Below are 22,705 nucleotides of genomic sequence, written 5' to 3'. Positions count from 1 at the left end.
ACAATAATTAACTTTTTATTTTGTGGTGCTATCACTCTCAGAGCCAAACAAGTTATTAATGATCTGTGAAGATATATAGGTTCCCGAGTACCGTATAACAGATATCCCAGTGCACTGGTGATTGATACCATTCAAAGTTTTTACCCTTGCTACACTGAGTTTGGGGTGTGGCACATGCACCCATGTTTAGGTATTTTTGTAGTGCATTTTGCCTTCAAAAGCAAATTTTGTGGTGGCAGCGGTGACAAAACAATCCTTTTCTTGGTTTTATATACTCCGAATATGCGTTAATAATAATGATAATATAATAATGAATTTATTGCATCCTTAGAAATAATTTCCATTGGTTGACAGCAATAAAATGTTAGTAATAAAGTACAGTACATATAAAACTAAAGTAAAAGTAAAATATCAGTTATTGTTATTTCTGATAATTTCTATTCACCAACTTTTCTTATTAGTACGTCTTCTCTCGAACTCGTAATATATTTAAATATCTGGTCATCACTTTTCAATTCTTCTGGAATATTGATATTATTAAATAATTTTTGTCTTTCTGTTTGGTAAGTAAGACATTCCATGAAGAAATGTTCTTCATTTTCAATTTTGATCTGGGAACATTGCTTACAGATTCTGTCTTCTAAAGGTTATGCGCCAATAAATGAACATTTGTTGGTATGTGAAAGCAGATTGATGTCTCCAAGATCTGATGTCAATCACTTCTGCCCTCTATCTTCACGATACCGGCTAGTATTATATGATGAATCAGTGCGCGTTGTGGCACCACTGTTTGACCCACTGTCAAACTTACAGTCTACCGAATTGCATTTATTAACCACCATCGAATGTCAAGGATTAGCATGAATGCATCATGTTTTGGCGTAATTTTAATATTTGGCAGCTGAATACTTCAGGGATGTAGTAGATTTGATTAACTGAAGACAAAAATAAAGTAGGATTGATTATAATATAATAATGAACAGTTATATATATTTCAAACTATACACGAACAGAGGCAACACAATCTACAATGCATCATTGGAAAGGAGCTTCTTTAGAAAACATGTATAGTATCGTTTGAATATTTATAATATGTTCAGTTAAATCTTTTGCTGATTTAATGTCAGATCTAACTTTGGAACTTGTATATAATTTTGGGCGAGGCATTTGTTTGGTTGAGTAACTTCTGATATTCAATATTCGAATTGACCTATAGAGGGCGCTTTATACCCGTGTGGCCAAAGTTAAATTGTAATTAATTAGCGTAATTGGTAAAATACCATGAGATCTGACTGTACATGTATATGCTTTATTGAAGATATAATGTAAATAACTTGTCAGTATCCCAAGAGAAAGATGACATGCTCTCTGCGAATTTTACAAAAGTTGTTTTTGTCTCCTTGTATACCAATAACTTGAAACCAACCAATTATCACATTTCATTGACTGTAGAATTCTGTTTCTACTACTAGCTACAACTTGTACCTACTTTTCAAAATATTTGAGATACAAATAATAATGGAACATTATTCCACCACATAAAACTACATAAATATTCTGACAACATCATAAATGAACACCCTGATGGGTTAGATTAAAAAGAAACAAGAAAAGTGTTTCTTGCCTTATTCTGAGTTTCTCCCACAGGAAATTGTGAGGGTGCACGACTTATGAAAAAGGACTATTTGGACTTAATTGACAAGTTGTTGGCGATTGAGAAATATTTTTTTAGTCAGACCAGTATTTTTTTAGAACGACGAAGATATGAAGGTATAGTGTGTGACCTGTACTCGGACTGTCATTTATTTATAGGGGTTAAAACTGAATTATGTGTTGCCATATCACTATTCACATAGTTTTGTGCTCATTTTTCGTTTCCATGATGAATTTGTTGTACAGATTGTTTTTATGTTGCAGGTTTTTTTCCAGAATTCTAATGGTCAACCCCTAAAGTTGAGTAAAGTTAATTAAATTTACTGTGAAGTGAATTTGGGATAAATCAACTTGAGATAATTCGACTTTAGGATGAATATACTCTGAAACGAATTGAGGATTTAACTTGGCTAATCGAATTGATACGAATTGACATTCGGACAAAACGACTTGGGTTGGATTGATATTTTGACAAATGTATTGGGCCGAATGTACTACGGTAATTGTCCTTCGATTCAAACTTCTGCATTACTCGACTCGACTGTAGTGACAGAATCATTCAGATTTGTATATGTTTCTTAGTTAGTTCAAGTTTGTTCTCGGTTATTTCTGTTGCATGTGTAGATACTAAAACAAAATTTACAAATTTTCTTTTCTCAAAGCATAATATTCTATTCTATTATGTAGTTCTATTGCCATTACATCATTTTACATTCACATTGTTCCATGGCTAGTTTAAAGATCATCTACTTGTACTCCACTTTACATCTTTATATTGTATGACATGTGCTGTATATATCGCTGCATTTGATGCTGCCCTCAACGGTATCTGTTGAGTCGATGATGAATTCACAGGATCGCAGCAGCGAAGGGGTCGCTGCAACCACAGTCAGCTGATGCACACGTGATAATAAAATAAATACGACATTTACTTTATAGGGGCCGCCATCTTGAATGCAGCGTAAAACTAAATAGTTTTACGCCACATGCAAGATGGCGGCCCCATATAGTGAATATCGTATTTATTTCATTACAAAGTGTGCGCCAGCTAACTGTGGCTGCAACCATATAGAACAGGCCAGGCGGAAAAAATTGCCAGACCAACTTTGTTTTGGCAACCTGGGAGTGCAGATTCCGATTTTGTTTGTTCACTAAATTATCGTAAACAATAACCAGTAAGATTTAAATTTTGTCAAGCATTCTCTGGCATACTTGGTAAGTTAATATCGAAAGCGAATACAATTTATTGAGTATTTTGCCACTTCAGATTGAGGCTATGACGTAAACATCTGCCTCACGAGTATTGTTTCCTAACTACGGTGTTTTTACGAGCAAACTCAAAGTACAGCAAAACAAAAATTTTATAGTAATCATGGTTTTAGTGGAACTATACTGATGTACACTTTGGTTATTTACCACCACAAGGTATTACCAAAAATGTTTAGATATCCTTGTCTGGAAAAAGGTTTACAGTATCAGCTAAATTTGGTTGATGATAGTACCGAGAATGACTTAGAACTAAATTAGAAGGACTTTGAACGAAATTAGAATGACTTAGAACTAAATTAGAAGGACTTTGAACTAAATTAGAATGACTTAGAACTAAATTAGAAGGACTTTGAACGAAATTTATATATGCTGAACGGTAATTCGCCAGGACCAAATTGTTTATACAATCACTAAAAATGGCGAATCAGTCGGACCCGGTTTTTTGTTGGGCAAATTCTTCAAATTTGTTTCAATCTATATCGTCCCATATTTTACAGTGTTATCTAATAGACTTTTTGATTTAGGTATTTTCCTTTCTGATTGGTCTTCAGCTAATATTTGTATTTTACACCAAAACAATTCGTACAATAATCCAGGGAATAAATTACAGAGGTAATTCGTTATTGAGTTTCTTTAGCAAAACCTTATCTTTTGAGTAGACCTTCTTGGGAAGACTGATGAGACACAATCGGGTTTCCGTCGTGAATATTCTGCTGTTGACAGTATTTTTGTTTTGCAATCGATTGTTCAAAAATATCTATCTAAAAGCATGGGAAACTTTTTCTAAGGCCTTCGACACTATGGGGAGTCAAAAAATGGGGTTTAACGAGGGGTGAAGGGCAAAATGTACAAACAATAGGTATAGTAAATAATTTGATTATCCAAATGGTGTTCGTTAAGGCAGATCTGATTATGATTTTGAGCTTATATTTTGCAGATGACATTACTTTAGTATCCCATATAGTTATTACCCATGATATAGTGTCTAAATTCTTTGAGTCGATATTGCAAACCATAGAAAGTATCTTTTAACCTAATCAAAACAAAAGTGATTATAAATATTTGAGTGTGAATTTTTCTAGACGATTGATATTTCTTTAATATATTTATTTCCAAATATTAAAGGAACATTTTCGCTTGAAATTTTGTTTTGCAAAACATCCAATAGAATGATTTTACCAGTTTTAATTCATAGTGCAGAAATAAGGGGATTTGGTTTCTAGCCTGTCGCAGTTTTTTTCTTGTTTCTTCAAATTGTAATGCTCCAAATATATTTCTGTTCTTGGTAAGTGTGGGAGAGTCTTGATTATGTTCCATGGCGTAAACTTTTGAGTATCCTGGCCATAGACAACTGCTACAGCACGCTTTACAATAATGCAATGTCAGAGGTGAGGTCTAAACTGTCAGAGGTGAGGTCTAAACTGTCAGAGGTGAGGTCTAAACTGTCAGAGGTGAGGTTAAACCGACAGAGGTGAGGTCTAAACTGTCAAAGGTTAGGTCTAAACTTTCAGAGGTGAGGTCTAAACTGTCAGAGGTTAGGTCTAAACTGTCAGAGGTGAGGTCTAAACTGTCAGAGGTTAGGTCTAAACTGTCAAAGGTTAGGTCTAAACTTTCATAGGTTAGGTCTAAACTGTCAGAGGTTTGTATGGTAACAGCAAAAAATAAAAAATGTGAACGATTTTCTGGCAATTTTCTCTGACTATTATATTTATTGAGTAGCAAAGTAAAGTCTGCAATGCTGATAAATTATCTTTGTACCGGTAGTTTTAAATTGAACTTAGAACCTGAAAAATATCTATTTTACATTAAAGAATATGTTCATATTCAAATGCTTGCTCGTCTTCGCTGTTCATTGCATTGTCTTCGGATCGAAGTGACTGCAAATACAAAGTGGGCGGGAATACCCGCCTATGTTAACTTTGTGACTTGTTTGGACAATGAATGAATTGCGGCACGTCGTGGAACATAGCCTAACATGTTGGTGTGAGTGGCGCCCTGTTCGCAGCAGTCCAGGACGCCACTCACGCTAACTTGTCAGGTTACATGGAACACTGCGGGAATGATTATAGCCAATCCAGTTGGCTCCATGAAACGTTCTATAAATGTGTTGTAAACTACTTATAATTTGTTGTAACGGCTTTTCTGAAACCACCGTAAAATAAATATTTTGTAAAAGCAAAAAATATATTCCAATGTACTTGTGCCTGAAAGAGGATTGTTTATTTCATGTTTCCACCAATGAGTGATTGTATTTTTGAAAAGACCTCCTTACTTTTTTTCACTTGAAAATTCATTTTAGAGGGTACACTTTTTTCAGTGTTCGTGGGGGTAAAAACGATTTTGAGAGGGTACAGTTTATTTTAAATCCTTGTTATACCCCAATGCCTCCCTTTATATATTGACCTGTCAAATAAAACCCTTTTCAATGTCTTTGCCCCCCTACAAAATATTCTGGTGATTATATACACCGACTGCTGAAAATAAAATATGACAATCTTGAAGGTTTCCCTTTTTACCAATTAAAAAAATCAAGGCCACTCTGATTTCCGAGTTTGGCTTCTGTCAGCTTAGCTCTCGCCTGTCGTATATATAATTTATCTGCCGACCATGCACCGGGCGGTCCCGAGAGCGATTTTTGGGACTTTTTCAATTAATTGAATTGAATTGCCATAATATTATTATAGTTGTTGCTAATTAGTCACCAACATAAACATACATCTGTTTAATTATTTACCTACTCGTGTACAATTGTTTTTATTGATTACGCATACCATGGTAACCACATTGTTTGCATCCAGGAAGTGATCGAAAGTTTAGCGCATATCTTAGCACATTACGAATAGCTGTCATCCAAGATGGCGTCGCTAAATGAATGAGTGCGGAGGGAAAGGGAAACCACATATGATTTGAAGCATTATTTTGCGTTTCTCGGACGTCTGTTCCGGTTTTGTTGGCATTATTAATACCCAGCAGTGCAGTTGCGTCAAATTTGGAGGCTGTATCATTGAAGGTAAGGATATACCGAGGATTTAAATGATTCACTCTCTCCCGTGCACTCTAGAATAATGCGGGTTGGTGTGTAACGTTATTACTACACTGCGTAGTATGGATGTGTGTGATAACTGTTTTTAAAATTGGCGGCGTTTCGTGTGCTGTCATGTAACGATGACATGGCTATTACAATCAATTGAATCATAAGTTTCCGTGGAAACCCACCTCTAAATCATCTGCATCGTCTTTGGGCGTCAATACCACCTTGTTTTGGCCGGCACATCATGATCATATTGTCCTGCTGGCAATAATCGTCACAGCTGATGTCGGATGCATGCGTGGTACGGACGTGTTGTTCATTATTTATCGCCAACGACAGTATTTACATGGAAGAATTTAGTGTAATTAAATGCTACTACGTCTTCTTTTTAAAATGTGTATTTGTCGTTACGATCTCCACTCTTGTTTAACATTGTCAACGTACTACTGACCGGGAGTTCTAGGCGGGCACTTGCGCGATCCTGTTAGATACATCATGTCTCGTGTTGTGGATCGTATTTTGTTGTAATGAATATGACGGTCGGATACCGACCATTGAATACGAACGCGACATGAGACTACGAACGAATGTTACGTGGACACATTTCTGTTTTCCGTTCAGACAGTGATATGTCGTGGACTAGGTGACTTATATATCTTCAACTGCATGAAATAATAGCTCTTCGGTAATAGTCATTTTAGATGTTCATAACAGTTCAAACCAGGGTTGAAATATCTGGAAATTTTGTCTTTCATGTTGGGTCCAAACTTTTATAAACCTTGCAATCCTAATTGTACTCTGGTCTCTTGTAGTCACTGCCACAGTAATAAAACAAAACATTTGGTGTTTCAACCATAAACTAGTTAAAGGTGTGGTGTCATTTAGGAGGAAAAATTGCAAAACAAACTGTTTGTGGTCAATTTTGAGATGCAGATTTCAAAAATGCATGCTCTACAGGCGTTCAGAGAAAAAGCCTCATTTTTTGTCAAATTATCATAAAACAAAACCAGTAAGCAATCAGCTAGGTATCATGCCAAGGGAAATTTGCCAGGCAGAACTTTTCTGGTCAATTTTAAAACGATACTTTCATTTGCTAAGTAGGACATTTCACTTCTGTCAAATGCCAAGGTATACGTTTTATTGTGTAGGGCGGGTACAATTTATTTGGAATGTTGACACTTCATATGCCTCATCCTGCATTCTATCATAGTCAAGTCAACCCTGTGAATTTTGTTTTCTTTATATGGTATGTCTTTTTTATAAACATTTACCAAAACTGTTTAATGGATATTGATTTAATTATAAACGTGGGTGTTCAGCCTCAATTTCAGTTTAATTTATTGTAAAACACTCTTGTGACTTAGGTCCTCTACTGCCTCAGTACATACATTGTACTTTTGGGTATTCTCATAACTGTATTATTATCTTTTTCCTGTTTGTAATAATAATTTAATGATAGCTAGCAGACCAAAATGACAATGAAAAACAATTTGTACTGTGTGAACATTTGCATTTAGTGACAGGATTCTATTTCCATCTTGCTAGTAATGTTTTGGAATAAACATAGTACGGCTTTCTACCGAAACATTTAGTGTTCTATGTACAATAAATAATATAATTATTATCAACATGATGAAAGTGTAACATTACTTTCTGATTAAAAATATATAACACTATTTTAATAATTAAGCCATGTGGTAACAACCAAGTGAATGGACATGAATTTATTCAGACAGATTTTTTCCAAAAAATATTTTATTGCAGTTGTGAAGAAAAAAATTTGCAAAAGTCACCGATACTGTGTGTCGTAGACAGCAGAAAAACTGTTGTGATTATCTCTAACTCACACAATTTGTGAAAATTTATCTTTTGGAAAATGAAAGTGGTTTACTGTAGATTTGATGCTTGCATACTAAGATAAATTTGTCTTTTGTGTCTCTCAAACTGTCAGTTTATTGCAATAAATCAAATTGTTGTGAGATTGGGTTCATAAGACTTGATAACAATATCTGACATTTCACTTTAGTATTATATTTATTGTATTTTATTAATAACATTCTATTACTGTCAAACAATAGAAACTATTTCTAAGGATACAATAATTATTATTATTATTACTTGATTACCTTTAGCTGTGAAAGTCATCTCATCTCTTGCAAAATTATCCTGTACATTTTTTTTACATTTTCCTCTACAAATTGGTCAAGATTTATATGTGAAATTATGTTCATTTAATCCTAAATTAAGAAAAGAAATTCTAGAAAAATACATTAAAATGTTTCACTAGAATGCTGCAAGGAAAAAATATTGCATTGAAAAGAATAAAGTGTGAGCTTTGAATGAAGATATGGTATGTTACACTCCTAAGTAAACCACTCAGCAATACACACAGCAATGTCTATTTCACCATAGCTAAAATAGTTTGTGGCAGATACACTGCATTTATTTAGTGGTCTTGAATATATTTAATAATAACCTTGAATGACCTCAATATTGGCAATTATAGATACTAGTAATTGATACTTTGTGGATGTATCGATTACAAAGAGTACCAGTACAGCCTAATTTAACCATTCTTTCTTGCAGTGTTATAATATTTTTTCTTCTATTCTGTGAAATTTAAAAATATTGATAAGATGAAGGGAATGTCTTTGTTGTGCAGAGACTACTAACTTAATAACTATATTTACTAATAACTACTGGTTGTAGTTTGCATGTTTGGCTAAAACCCTTTTTAGTAATATTGTTTTATATCAGTAGTTTACAAATCTGAATCTAGTGTTTATTAGGATTTTATATACTCATTGTTTTTCAATCCTTTATCTAGAAAATTGTTCAAAAGCAAATTGTTGAATTTGCATTCACACGATGTGTACATTGTTTTTCCTATGAGCATGCCTTCCACATAATTTTGATTCACCCTCTATTTCCCGTGTTACCCCCCCCCAACCAGGAGTACCCTTTCCCACCCTGGAGTTAGATGTTACATGTCTACATATGGGGAAAAATAAAGTAAACTGACTGACATTTCTGTTTTGTATAGAACGGCTTAGTCTTTTGAACACCATCATTTTTTAGCTCCGCTGTCGACTTTGTCGAGCGGAGCTTATCATATGAGTAATTGTCCGTCGTCCGTGTCAATGTTTTACTTTTTTGACTTCTTCTTGAAAACTACAAGCCTGAATGCTTTGATACTTGGTGTATATGTACCTTGGGTAGACCTCTCTCGGATTTGTTTATTTCATGATCTTATCTTCAATTCTCTAATTTAGGTGAATATTTTTGTCATTTTTGGTAAAAAGTGATATTTTCAACTTCTTGTTAAAAACCGCAAGTCCAATTGCTTTGATATTACATATATAGGTACTACATGTGAACCACTCTCAGATTTGTTCATTCCATGATATCTTCAATTCTCTAATTGTGATGAATATTTTTGTCATTTTTGGTAAAAAGTGATATTTTCGACTTCTTGTTAAAAACCACAAGTCCAATTGCTTTAATATTACATATATAGGTACTACATGTGGACCTCTCTCAGATTTGTTCATTTCATGATGATATCTTTAATTTTCTAATTTTGGTGAATATTTTTGTCATTTTTGGTAAAAACTGATATTTTCGACTTCCTGTTAAAAACCGCAAGTCCAATTGCTTTGATATTACATATATAGGTACTACATGTGGACCACTCTCAAATTTGTTCATTTGTATGATGATATCTTCAATTCTCCAATTTTGATGAATATTTTTGTCACTTTGATGAAAAGTGATATTTTTGAATTTTTGTTGAAAACAGCAAGTCCCATTGCATTGATACTATGCATATTGTTCATTTTCTAATGATATCTTCTGTTCTTTAATTGAAATGTGCATTGCTAACAGCAGAGCTATCTCAGCCGAGAGGCTGCTTGTTTCATTTTGTGGCAACATTTTGTGTATTTTATTATAATTTCTTGGTAAGTGTTGAACCAGATGGACTTAATTGACTGCAGGCCATGATTAGAATTTTGGAAAAAAAAGGAAAATTATGCAGATATATTTATTCTGTGAATACTGACAAAAGTAGACTTGGACATTTAGCTGGTATGTGTAAGCTGAACATTTTGTAAGTTATGTGTTTTTTTTACAGACTGGATTATTGATTTAACAAAACCATTGACAAATATTGATCATTTCACTAATGGTTTAATTTAAAAAATCTTACTGTAATTGGATTATGTAGGATAATTTTAATATTTTATTTTGAAAGTGGTTGAATTAGACTCAGTGGGTATTAGTCAGTGGTAGCATAACACTACAGAAAGAGTGTTAAACATTGAAACAAGGCTCAAAGCTATATTGAATTTCATATTTCTCATCCATAAAAGGAAACCTATTTGTGGATCGATAGAATTGCTGGAGGGAAATAAAAAAATATTATCTTAGCAAAAATCAGGCGATCAGATTGATGGAGGAGGGGGTGTCAAGCTGATATTAGGATCAATCAATTTCTAATTTAGTATCAAAGCTATCCACCATGTTGTGAAATGAAATGTTGAAAATAAGCTTTTTTTTTATCGTATACATATTTAAATGCGTTAATTCCTCATGCCTCACAAGCCTAACCAGAATACCAAAGCTGATACTTTGAATATCAATGCAGCTATGCCGTACTGGTATGCTGTACTACCTCTACTTATAAGCCAATCATAGTAATGATATGGTAATTACTGTGTAAGCTACGACTTTGAACACACATGTCAGGGAAAGTCTATTCTCGCAGTGAGTGAACCAATTATTGGGGTTGTTAAAACACAAGGAGACACAATGATTTTTGCCAAAATAGAGAGTAAATCAAAAGAGTAAAGACTTTTTGTAAAATGTCATGAATGCCCTTACATTTGAAAATCAAAGAAATTTAATATAAAAAATATGTAAATATGAATGCTAATTATCTTACAGTATTTTGATTCCGTGGTTGAATGAAGCTTGTGTCAATTATTTGACAGGCTGAACTAACATGATGGTGTTACATTTACTATCTTCTATAAATTATTTTATCTTTTTAATTGTATGACAGATGTATCTGGGAATGCCTAACTTCTAAGCCAAAATAACTCTTCCCAGATGCTGACTTAGTGATCAAACTTTGTATTGCTTAAGCAATGCCTTAAAAGCGATATTTATGATGAATACATGGAACATGTATTTTCATGACTTGCTACATAACACTATCCATGATAAAACTACATCCTATCTAAAATATCAAACATAGAGAGTGAAATAATTTAGTATAGCTTCTATTTGGGTCAGTAATTTTTCTATTAGATCACAAGTTGAAGATCAGTGCATCTCAAAGGACACAGAATGCAGGTCAGTTAGTTTTAAGGTCACAAGTTGAGGGTCAGTATTCTCCCCTCAGGTCAAAAGTTGAAGGTTAGTATTTTCCCCCAGGTCACAAGCTGAAGGTCAGTGTTTTCCTGCAGGTCACAAGTTGAAGAAGAAGTTTGAAAGTCGTATATCTACATATTTCATGCACACTAATACCAATTCTCATTTTACTGCCTGCTGTAATACAATGTATCTTGGTTTCTATGGTGATAGTTTTATCATATTTATCACTCATTTCACTTAATCTGTATATGCAGTCTTGTAATTTCTATGTTTAATGTGACTTTTGTTTGTTAAATGCCATCAGGATCTGAGAACCATAAAAGAAAGTATCATTACAAAGCATTTGTTATATCAGTAGGTTTTGATCACTCTTTAGAACATCTATCATTTTGAAGAGATACAATGTACCTGTATTGACAGTTGTCTCAATTTGTTTTAAGACCAACAATTTTATGGGTGTGTACATGTATGTGTTCAATTCACACTGTTCAGTTGAATCTTTATGGGTGTGTACATGTATGTGTTCAATTCACACTGTTCAGTTGAATCTTTAGACCATTGGCCGGTCGGTCCCTGCCATGTTGTATTTAAAAATTATAAATGACTTTGATAAAAGAGATTTGCCAATAATTTGTACCATATTTATTTCTCATAAAAATGTCATTAAATAAAAAATAATTATTAATCAATACTCAAGTTTAATGTTACATTTCAACAAAAATATTGATTTGATTTCATTGAATATATGAGTAAGATATTTCAATGTACCGTTAAATTTTACTCTCTATATATTGCTATAATACTGAATAGAATGGTACAACTATTGACATTTGAATATTTCTTGAATACCCTGGTAAATGGTAAAAAAATATCTACTTAAAATATTTGACCTGCAGCACAATGCCATTTTGTTTTTTTTTGTCATCACATTCACTGTGAACAATTACTATTATTATTAGAAGGAAATATTTTATATTGATTCTGATGTTGACAGACTTTATGATTGCTTTTTTTTTTATTAATGTAGGAACTGGAGATGGAATATATTATTATTTCTTAAATATGTTGTATATTGTATGGTTTTATTGTCTATATTTGTGAGTTGATGGAAGTGGAATTGTTTATTGAGTTATAGTAATGCTATATTTTGCATAATTCTGTCATAAGGAGACATTGTATAATAAAAGTAAGATCTTTAGGTATTTATGCTGACATTTTAATAGTAAAAATGTCCTATATGTAGTACATGTAAAGATTTTTCGTGCTAAGGGGTCAAGTTTTAAAATAGTTCTGCTTGAAAAATATACTTTTTGTCATGCATTATTGAAGTAATTTTGCGTTAATCTTTCCACTCAATTTGAGTGCTAATTAGTGTCAATGTTGATTTATTTGGGAATGTTCAGTGCCACAAATAACAGAGTAAAAGACTAGTTTGAATATGACAAATATTACAGTCAAAAGATTCTGTACAGGACACATACAGCCTGAGTATGCAGCTTGTTGTTCTATACACTTCTATGCATCATCACTGGGTTTATGTACAGTAGGTGCTGACAAGCAATAGATGCTCTTTATCACATCTCTATCATTGGCACACTATTGGATAAATCAGTATGTCTGCAATACCAGTTATTTAAATCTAGTATCCAACAATTATAAGCAATAGCATGTAAATATCCCTGTTTAATTTCCCTAATTGTATACTGAAGGGTGTTTATTACCAAAACATCTGATTCAGTTATTTTCATACCTTGTATTGATTGACACCACAATCAGCTCCCTAACTGTGCATGTGTGTGAGAGAAGTTTACAATGAATGTTTACATGTGTAATGTATCATAGGAGAGAATATTGAATATAGAGGAAAATTATCTCACTGGAACTTGTTAAATTAAATTTGATTTGTTTTAAAAAGTGTTAGAAGCTTAATGAAATCTTGCCATTTTCCATGAGATTACAAAATCTTTTTCCCCCAAGATTTATTTTGAAATAAAGAACATGACATATAAACCTTGATCTGAACCTCCTTAGGTGCTATGGCAACGGGTATGCCTAGAAATCAAATAAAGATATCAGCCAGATTTTAAGAATTTAGTTAAATATGTAAAACATGCAAATATTGATTTCCATGCAAAGTCTCTCTCAATTTCTTGTTTGTTTCATTCACAGAATAATGCATAGATTTAAAAAATGAAAACAAAATACAAAATGTAGTTTGATTTGATGTTTGTTTTATTGACGCGAGAACACAGATTCAGTTGCAGGGTGGATTTTTTTCAAAATGTGAAATGTTGAATAGATATGTAAACCTTGGTTAGTTTGTACATATAGGTAGAAATACTGTAATTGCAAGCACTCTGTGCTTTTTAACAATTATTTGCTACTAGAATTCAATTTAAATTTGTTACACATCACTTACAAATGAATGCTTTCAAGCTTTCAGTTCATGTCAGGCATTGTGTGTTTGGTTTTTAACCTTTTCACAGCCTATTTCCCATTTCAACACATTCTACAAAATATACCTTCCACTTGAATTCATTCTGAATATGACAAGTTCCACATAGTGGTTTTTAGATTAGTGTTTGCAAACAAATTCAAATGTTTCTGTGATTTTAGTCAATCTCAAGGTTAAACCCATGATTATATTGCTGAATAAAACAGGTGATATGAATATGTTTTTTAATTCCACGGTGATTGTGTTGGTTATGCCTGCTTGATGTAATTGAATTGTCAAATCTCTATCATGTTTTTCGAATCACAGTGTTAGCACTATAATGGTATAGCTATTATCCATAGTGTTAGCAATATAATGGTATAGCTATTATCCACAGTGTTAGCACTATAATGTTATAGCTATTATCCACAGTGTTAGCACTATAATGGTATAGCTATTATCCACAGTGTTAGCACTTCAATGTTATAGCTATTATCCACAGTGTTAGCACTATAATGTTATAGCTATTATCCACAGTGTTAACACTATAATGGTATAGCTATTATCCACAGTGTTAGCACTATAATGGTATAGCTATTATCCATAGTGTTAGCACTATAATGGTATAGCTATTATGCACAGTGTTAGCACTATAATGTTATAGCTATTATCCACAGTGTTAGCACTATAATGTTATAGCTATTATCCACAGTGTTAGCACTATAATGGTATAGCTATTATCCACAGTGTTAGCACTATAATGGTATAGCTATTATCCACAGTGTTAGCACTATAATGTTATACCTATTATCCACCGTGTTAGCACTATAATGTTATAGCTATTATCCTCAGTGTTAGCCCTATAATGGTATAGCTATTATCCACAGTGTTAGCACTATAATGTTATAGCTATTATGCACAGTGTTAGCACTATAATGTTATAGCTATTATCCATAGTGTTAACACTATAATGGTATAGCTATTATCCACAGTGTTAGCACTATAATGTTATAGCTATTATCCATAGTGTTAACACTATAATGGTATAGCTATTATCCACAGTGTTAGTACTATAATGTTATACCTATTATCCATAGTGTTAACACTATAATGGTATAGCTATTATCCACAGTGTTAGCACTATAATGTTATAGCTATTATCCATAGTGTTAGCACTATAATGGTATAGCTATTATGCAGTGTTAGCACTATAATGTTATAGCTATTATCCATAGTGTTAGCACTATAATGGTATAGCTATTATCCACAGTGTTAGCACTATAATGTTATAGCTATTATCCATAGTGTTAGCACTATAATGGTATAGCTATTATCCACAGTGTTAGCACAATAATGTTATAGCTATTATCCATAGTGTTAACACTATAATGGTATAGCTATTATCCACAGTGTTAGCACTATAATGGTATAGCTATTATCCACAGTGTTAGCACTATAATGGTATAGCTATTATCCACAGTGTTAGCACTATAATGTTATACCTATTATCCACCGTGTTAGCACTATAATGTTATAGCTATTATCCTCAGTGTTAGCCCTATAATGGTATAGCTATTATCCACAGTGTTAGCACTATAATGTTATAGCTATTATCCATAGTGTTAGCACTATAATGGTATAGCTATTATGCACATGTGTTAGCACTATAATGTTATAGCTATTATCCATAGTGTTAACACTATAATGGTATAGCTATTATCCACAGTGTTAGTACTATAATGTTATAGCTATTATCCATAGTGTTAGCACTATAATGGTATAGCTATTATCCACAGTGTTAGCACTATAATGTTATAGCTATTATCCACAGTGTTAGCACTATAATGTTATAGTAGCTATTATCCACAGTGTTAGCCCTATAATGGTATAGCTATTATTCACAGTGTTAGCACTATACTGGTATGGCTATTATCCACAGTGTTAGCACTATAATGTTATACCTATTATCCACAGTGTTAGCACTATAATGTTATAGCTATTATCCACAGTGTTAGCACTATAATGGTATAGCTATTATCCACAGTGTTAGCACTATAATGGTATAGCTATTATCCACAGTGTTAGCACTATAATGTTATAGCTATTATCCACAGTGTTAGCACTATAATGTTATAGCTGTTATCCACAGTGTTAGCACTATAATGGTATAGCTATTATCCACAGTGTTAGCACTATAATGTTATAGCTATTATCCATAGTGTTAGCACTATAATGGTATAGCTATTATCCACAGTGTTAGTACTATAATGTTATAGCTATTATCCAGTGTTAGCACTATAATGTTATAGCTATTATCCATAGTGTTAGCTATTATCCACAGTGTTAGCACTATAATGGTATAGCTATTATCCACAGTGTGAGTTCTATCAAGCTGTGTAAAATACATTTAAGGGACAAACTTCAAACTTAGAAAATAATCGCTATTACTGTTATTTGTATTAAATTGTTTTATAACAGCTAAATACTGAATGGTAAAAATCACATCCTGTTTCATGAAAGGGATGTATACACATTCCATTTCAAGTGGTATATAATGGGATTACTGGTATATATAAACAAAGCTTTGCTGGCAAAGATTATAGTAACATTTACCCACATTTATTTTACACTAACTTCTTTACTGTATATAGGTAATAAATAAAACTTCTAGTGCAGCATTTTTTTTTATTTTGAAAAAAAATCTGAAAAAAAAAATGATTATTTTGGTGAAATGTGACAAAAGTTGACTTTATTAGTGAAAGTGAAAAATTGTGTTTTGTAAGTATTGTTTTGTTAGCAATGATTTACAAATATGTACATGTATGTTTGTACATAAACCCTTTTATAACATTTATGGTTCGTGGTACTAAATACTACAACTATCATGTTAAATTCTCCATGTTTTGACAATTATAATTGTACAGATGCTGGAGTACTTCTTGGATCTATGTATATTCTGACTGGCCATTTGTGTGTAGAAGATTGTGATTCATTTATTCAAAGCCCTACTTTACATGTAGTTTAAGTACCAAACCTGATAAACAATGGCCACAGGTACCGTACTGCTCATATGTATGTATGTTAGAATTTCCCAGATAACAAAATGTATGTCATTGAAAACTACATGTACTAAAATTTTTGTTCTTGTCCTTATTGATTCTTGGCTTGATTATTGCAATAGCTTGTTGTATGGCTTAACACAAATACAGATGAATAGATTGCAGAGTGCAGAATGCAGCTGTGCAGATCAAGAAGATATGAACACATTACTTGCGTTTTAATTAGGTTGCATTGGCTTCCAGTGAAATATTGCGTGGGGATTAAGATTTTGTTGCTTGTTTTAAAAGCACCAAAATACAATCTTGAAATGCTCTGAAACTTCTGGTGGTACCGCAGTCATGGTTGGCAATCTGTGGTTATAGAGCTTTTTCTGTTGCTGCACAATGGTTATGGAATGCTCTGCCAATTGATGTTAAAGCTATATTATTCAATATATTTTGTTTGTATCATTTGTCATGTATGCAGTAGTATGTGCCGTTTACCAATTTCAACAATTTTGGTATCTGCAAGATGTCTGAATCAGAAATTGTGAGCAAACAGTCACACATTGCCAAGCATTTAAAATGTTGATTCAGCTGTCATGGTATTTTTAGCAACTTAAGGCATCAGCAAGTCCAGTGAACCACAAGGCCGCCCAAATCACTAGTACATGTATTCAAAATTTGATAAGTCGAAGGATTTATTTGAATACCATACCACACAATTCTCAAGTTGTTCTGTCCCCTTCTTTCTAAATTTATACATTTTATGTGAGATTTCATACATGTAGCATTCATTGCCTCTTTGTCCAAGCAAACATGGAACATTTCATACTTCTTACATGTAGGCTAGTTGTCCCGGAATTTTAAGTAAATTTAAAAAAAAATTCTCAATTTTTAATTAATATACATTAATACTAATTACAGAGAGAACAGAGTAATCTTAAAAATCATCAGATTTACAATTCTAAAAAGTGGTGAGTTAATCTCACTACCTATTCATTAGTAATTTACAAAAATGATTGGTTTATAACTGAATTTTGTTTGAATGTCTAACGCTTGGTTTGTTTTTTCAGTTAAAGTTCATTTTGTGATTGTATTCTATCTAGCAGACATCTCTCTCGTAACTGTCTGGTGTACTATCACTACAACATTCATACCATTAATGTGTTTTTCTAGATAAAGTTGTGCAATTACTCCAATGGTAAATGCATACAAATTAATTGTAAAATAGTGAGTTGAAAATGCATGCAATTGAAAAACAATAGAAAAACAGTAATAACTGAATAAATACATTTCATTCACTGTGATTCATGTCTGCAAAAACCAATCATGTATGCTAGTTTCATAATTAATTAATTTGTTTATGTGCATACAATATATGGATGCCATTTAGTATCAACTGTGAGCATAAGCACAGCTACTGAAAAGAGTTTTAGGTGTTTACTGTTGCTAGGAAACTATTAAGGCAACAATTACTGTGAATGAAATATGAACTGAGCTTATTCAAATTTTGATCATAATAACCGATGTGTTATCAATATTATCGATGTAGTATTTCTGCTTTTTTCTTTACTGTCTCATTTCCATCAATTTGTTTTCTGTTTGCAGTACAAGATTAAAAGTAGTAAAAGTAATTTGTACTTAATAATTAATTTAAATTAGCTAATAATGTAAACTGTTAAAGACACAAACATTTACATTTTTGTTGTTGATATTTTTAGCTCCGCTTGACGAGGTCGACAGATTTGTTCATTTCATGATGATATCTTCAATTCTCTAATTTTGGTGAATATTTTTAACATTTTTGGTAAAAAGTGATATTTTCTACTTCTTTTAACAAACCGCAAATCCAATTGTTTTGATTTTACATATATAGGTACCGTACTACACACACACACACACAATGAACCTCTCAGATTTGTTCATTTCGTGGTGATATCTTCGATTATTTAATTTTGATGAGTATTTTTGTCATTTTTGGTGAAAAGTAATATTTTTGAGTTTGATTGCTTTGATACTATCGGTATACATATTGTTCATTTTCTAATGATATCTTCTGTTCTTTAATTGCAATGTGCATTGCTAACAGTGGAGCTATCTCAGCCGATAGGCTGCTTGTTTAATTTACAGTCAGTGACAAGACACGCTATCGGGATGTTTCAATTGCCATTTGTAATTTATAAAACATTTATAAATTTGTATCTAAATATTTTCATACCATCATGAAGTACTATGTATTGGGATAACTTTTTAATCCACTCGTATTAACCTCAAAGTGCTAAAGCATTATCCAATAAAGTGTGGCGATTGGTCTCTGATGATGGTGCTTGTTTTACTGTGACCACAAATTTGTTTCATACACCTAACCACAGTGAGGGACTGTGACCTAACCAACAATATCATCAGCTACTTTTTGGTTCATCTCTATTGTTCTAACAGATCGCTAACCATTAATAAAGAATGGTTTTCATTCAGCAATTACAAGGAAAGTACTCTTTTCTTTGTTGTTGTATGTATGCATTTGTATTTCATTGTATATTTCTGAGTAGTGTTGTACAGCATGCAAACTAGTATGACAGTAAGACGTTAGTTTCACAAAGAGATTTCCATAGTGAGTTTATTCCTGTAATTATAGGCTGTGATTATACTTGTACAGTATCTTGTTACAATTAGCACTGCAATTAATTAATGGCTGGTTGCCAATGTTTATTAACATTTTGTACATTTCCTTGTTGGTTTTGAACCAAATGGATCTGATTTCTCATTAACTATACTATTTAGTCTTGATCTTATTTTATGAAAAGTTGACAATGTTAAAAGGTTAAATGCTAGTGTTGTAAATGCACACTGTGTGTATTGGGTATTGGTTAAACTCTCATAGATAATATTATTAATAAAAATACTCAGACAGTATGCCGTCGCATCGACCTCCTGGTGGCAGCCATGTTTGATTTTATTATTAGAGGACGCTTAGAATTCGAATTTTCTTATATTGTAGGATGAAAATACCCTTTAAAATAACACACACTTATGGCGGTACGGTGTCAAATGTATAAGAATATAGTTTATTACATCTTTAGAAATACAAGTTTCTATTAGTATGTAGCAAATAATGTTTTATGAAAAAACAAGTACATAAATATGAAATGAAAAATAAAAGAGAACAAGTTTACAAATTTTAGTCTTCATGAGGTATATAAATTTGTCAGTATTTTTAGCTCTGCTGTCGACTTTGTCAAGCGAAGTGAAGCTTATCATATGAGTGATTGTCTATTTACTTTTTCAACTTCTTCTTGAAAACTACAAGGCTAATTGCTATGATACTTAGTTTATATGTTCCCTGACTAGACCTCACTTAAATTTGTTCATTTCATGATGATATCTTTAATTCTCTAATATAAACTATACCTAAATACTAAGCTTGTTAAAACCTGGTGGAAAGGCATAAAACCCTCACACTGTGCAATATGGAGAGATTTACTGGTATGTATCGTTCTTGTACCCACTATGCACTCATTTTCATGAATTTTTCAAGGCAGGGAGAGTCATGAATTTTTGTAGCCAATACAGTTGAAGATTGTTTTGGGATTTCATTTAATGTCTGTGGAAACACAATTTGTTTTCTGTTCCATATACAAGTACAGTACCGGTAGTTTACAATCAAAATAAGGTCAAAGATATTTAAATAACATTGTTTTCCACAGAAAAAAATGGAAAAGTAAATTACGCATATTTTATTTTGCAAAATTGTTCTGTGACATGGTGATTGCATTCTGGCAAGAATTCATTTTTGGTCTGATTATATATGTATGAGTTACAATTTTGAAAAAATCCTCATCTATTGATTGAATTTTACACTATTTTGATGAAATGTTCTGTTACCTTTGTTACTGAAAACAACCATCTATGTCACTTTCAAATTTGAAATTTTTGAAAAATAAATGGTATGCTTTCAGAAAAAAATATATTGGGTGAACAAGTACACAAATGGAAGTATATTATTATGTTAATTAATAGGGATAGCCAGTATGAGCTGTCTTCTGTTTTGTTTTGTATTCTTAAAATGTTTTGCTTCTATTTGTATTTTTCCTGATTCGTATTTTTAATAATAAAATTGTTGATCATTAAATATTTTTAATATTTAACAGGAGAAATTTTTTGTGAAATTTTATTACTGTAGGAAAATGGGTATATTCACTGGATTTTATTTTCACTGAAACATTCTTTCAGCGGGAATAGTGAAAATTAATTCCAAGTGAAAATAAAGTATTTTACAGTATCACAAATGGGATTATTACTAGCAGGAGAATTGTAATGGTTTACAGTGTGATAGAATTATTGTACAAAATGTACATTATTAAAGTTGTCAGTTCCCTGTTTGTTTTAATATAAATCTTGTGGTGTGTGCTTGCTACTTGTCACCTATTTACCATCTACATCAGCACTTACTTGTACATGTGTGTGTGTATATAAAGCATACTTATGTGTAGAGTGATTTCTACTCGCTGAAACATACCACATGGTAACCACCATCACTAGGGTTAGTAATCAGACACCAATCAAAAAAATGTTTGCCATATAACTAGATATAAAAACTATAAACTGTACTGAAATGGGAATCTGAATATTTAGAACACTGAGTGAAGATTGTTTCAAAAATTTACAACATATATTTATGAGAATATGTACTGTAAAATATACACTCATATGGTTACATTCCACTCCCTGATACAGAAATCAATATTCAAGTGCACTAGTCACCTTGTGTTTATTGATCATGGGTTCTTTAGGGTACATCTGTTTATTCACAGTAACTTCATGGGTTCTTTAGGGTACATCTATGTTTATTCACAGTAACTTCATGGGTTCTTTAGGGTACATGTATGTGTATTCATATTGACTTCATAGGTTCTTCAGGGTACATGTATGTGTATTCACATTGACTATGGGCTCTTTAGGGTACATGTATGTGCATTCACATTAACTTCATGGGTTCTTTCAGGGTATATCTATGTGTATTCACATTGACTTCATAGGTTCTTTGGGATACATGTGTGTGTATTCACAGTAACTTTAGGGTACATCTATGTTTATTCACATTGACTTCATGGGTTCTTTGGGGTACATGTGTGTGTATTCACAGTAACTTTATGGGTTCTTTAGGGTACATCTATGTTTATTCACATTGACTTCATGGGTTCTTTAGGGTACATGTATGTGTATTCACATTGACTTCATAGGTTATTTGGGGTACATGTGTATGTATTCACAGTAACTTTATGGGTTCTTTATGGTACATGTATGTGTATTCACATTGACTTCATGGGTTCTTTAGGTACATGTTTGTGTATTCATATTGACTTCATAGGTTCTTCAGGGTACATGTATGTGTATTCACATTGACTTCATAGGTTCTTTAGGGTACATGTATGTGTATTCATATTGACTTCATGGGTTCTTTAGGGTACATGTATGTGTATTCACAGTGACTTCATGGGTTCTTTAGGGTACATGTATGTGTATTCATATTGACTTCATGGGTTCTTTAGGGTGCATGTATGTGTATTCACAGTGACTTCATGGGTTCTTTAGGGTACATGTATGTGTATTCACATTGACTTCTTGGGTTCTTTAGGGTACATCTATGTTTATTCACAGTGACTTCATGGGTTCTTTAGGGTACATGTATGTGTATTCACATTGACTTCATGGGTTCTTTCAGGGTACATCTATGTGTATTCACAGTGACTTCATGGGTTCTTTAGGGTACATGTATGTGTATTCACATTGACTTTATGGGTTCTTTAGGGTACATATATGTGTATTCACATTGACTATGGGTTCTTTACGGTACATGTATGTGTATTCACAATGACTTCATGGGTTCTTTAGGGTACATCT

General features: G+C 32.5%; 1 protein-coding gene across 1 annotated transcript in view; it reads left to right on the top strand.

Moving 5' to 3' along the window:
• Positions 1 to 5,772: 5,772 nt before the first annotated feature.
• The window catches only part of LOC102802328 (putative phospholipid-transporting ATPase IM), a 112,190-nt gene continuing 95,257 nt past the window's right edge, over positions 5,773 to 22,705 (top strand). Inside the window, exon 1 of the mRNA XM_085507257.1 lies at positions 5,773 to 5,932. The gene's annotated coding sequence lies outside the window, so the exon portion shown is untranslated. The remainder of the gene's footprint in view (positions 5,933 to 22,705) is intronic.

The sequence above is a fragment of the Saccoglossus kowalevskii genome, chromosome 13 (genome assembly GCF_978046115.1).
Source record: "Saccoglossus kowalevskii chromosome 13, keSacKowa6.1, whole genome shotgun sequence".
NCBI lineage: Eukaryota > Metazoa > Hemichordata > Enteropneusta > Harrimaniidae > Saccoglossus > Saccoglossus kowalevskii.
This window is presented reverse-complemented; position numbering and strand designations above follow the sequence as displayed.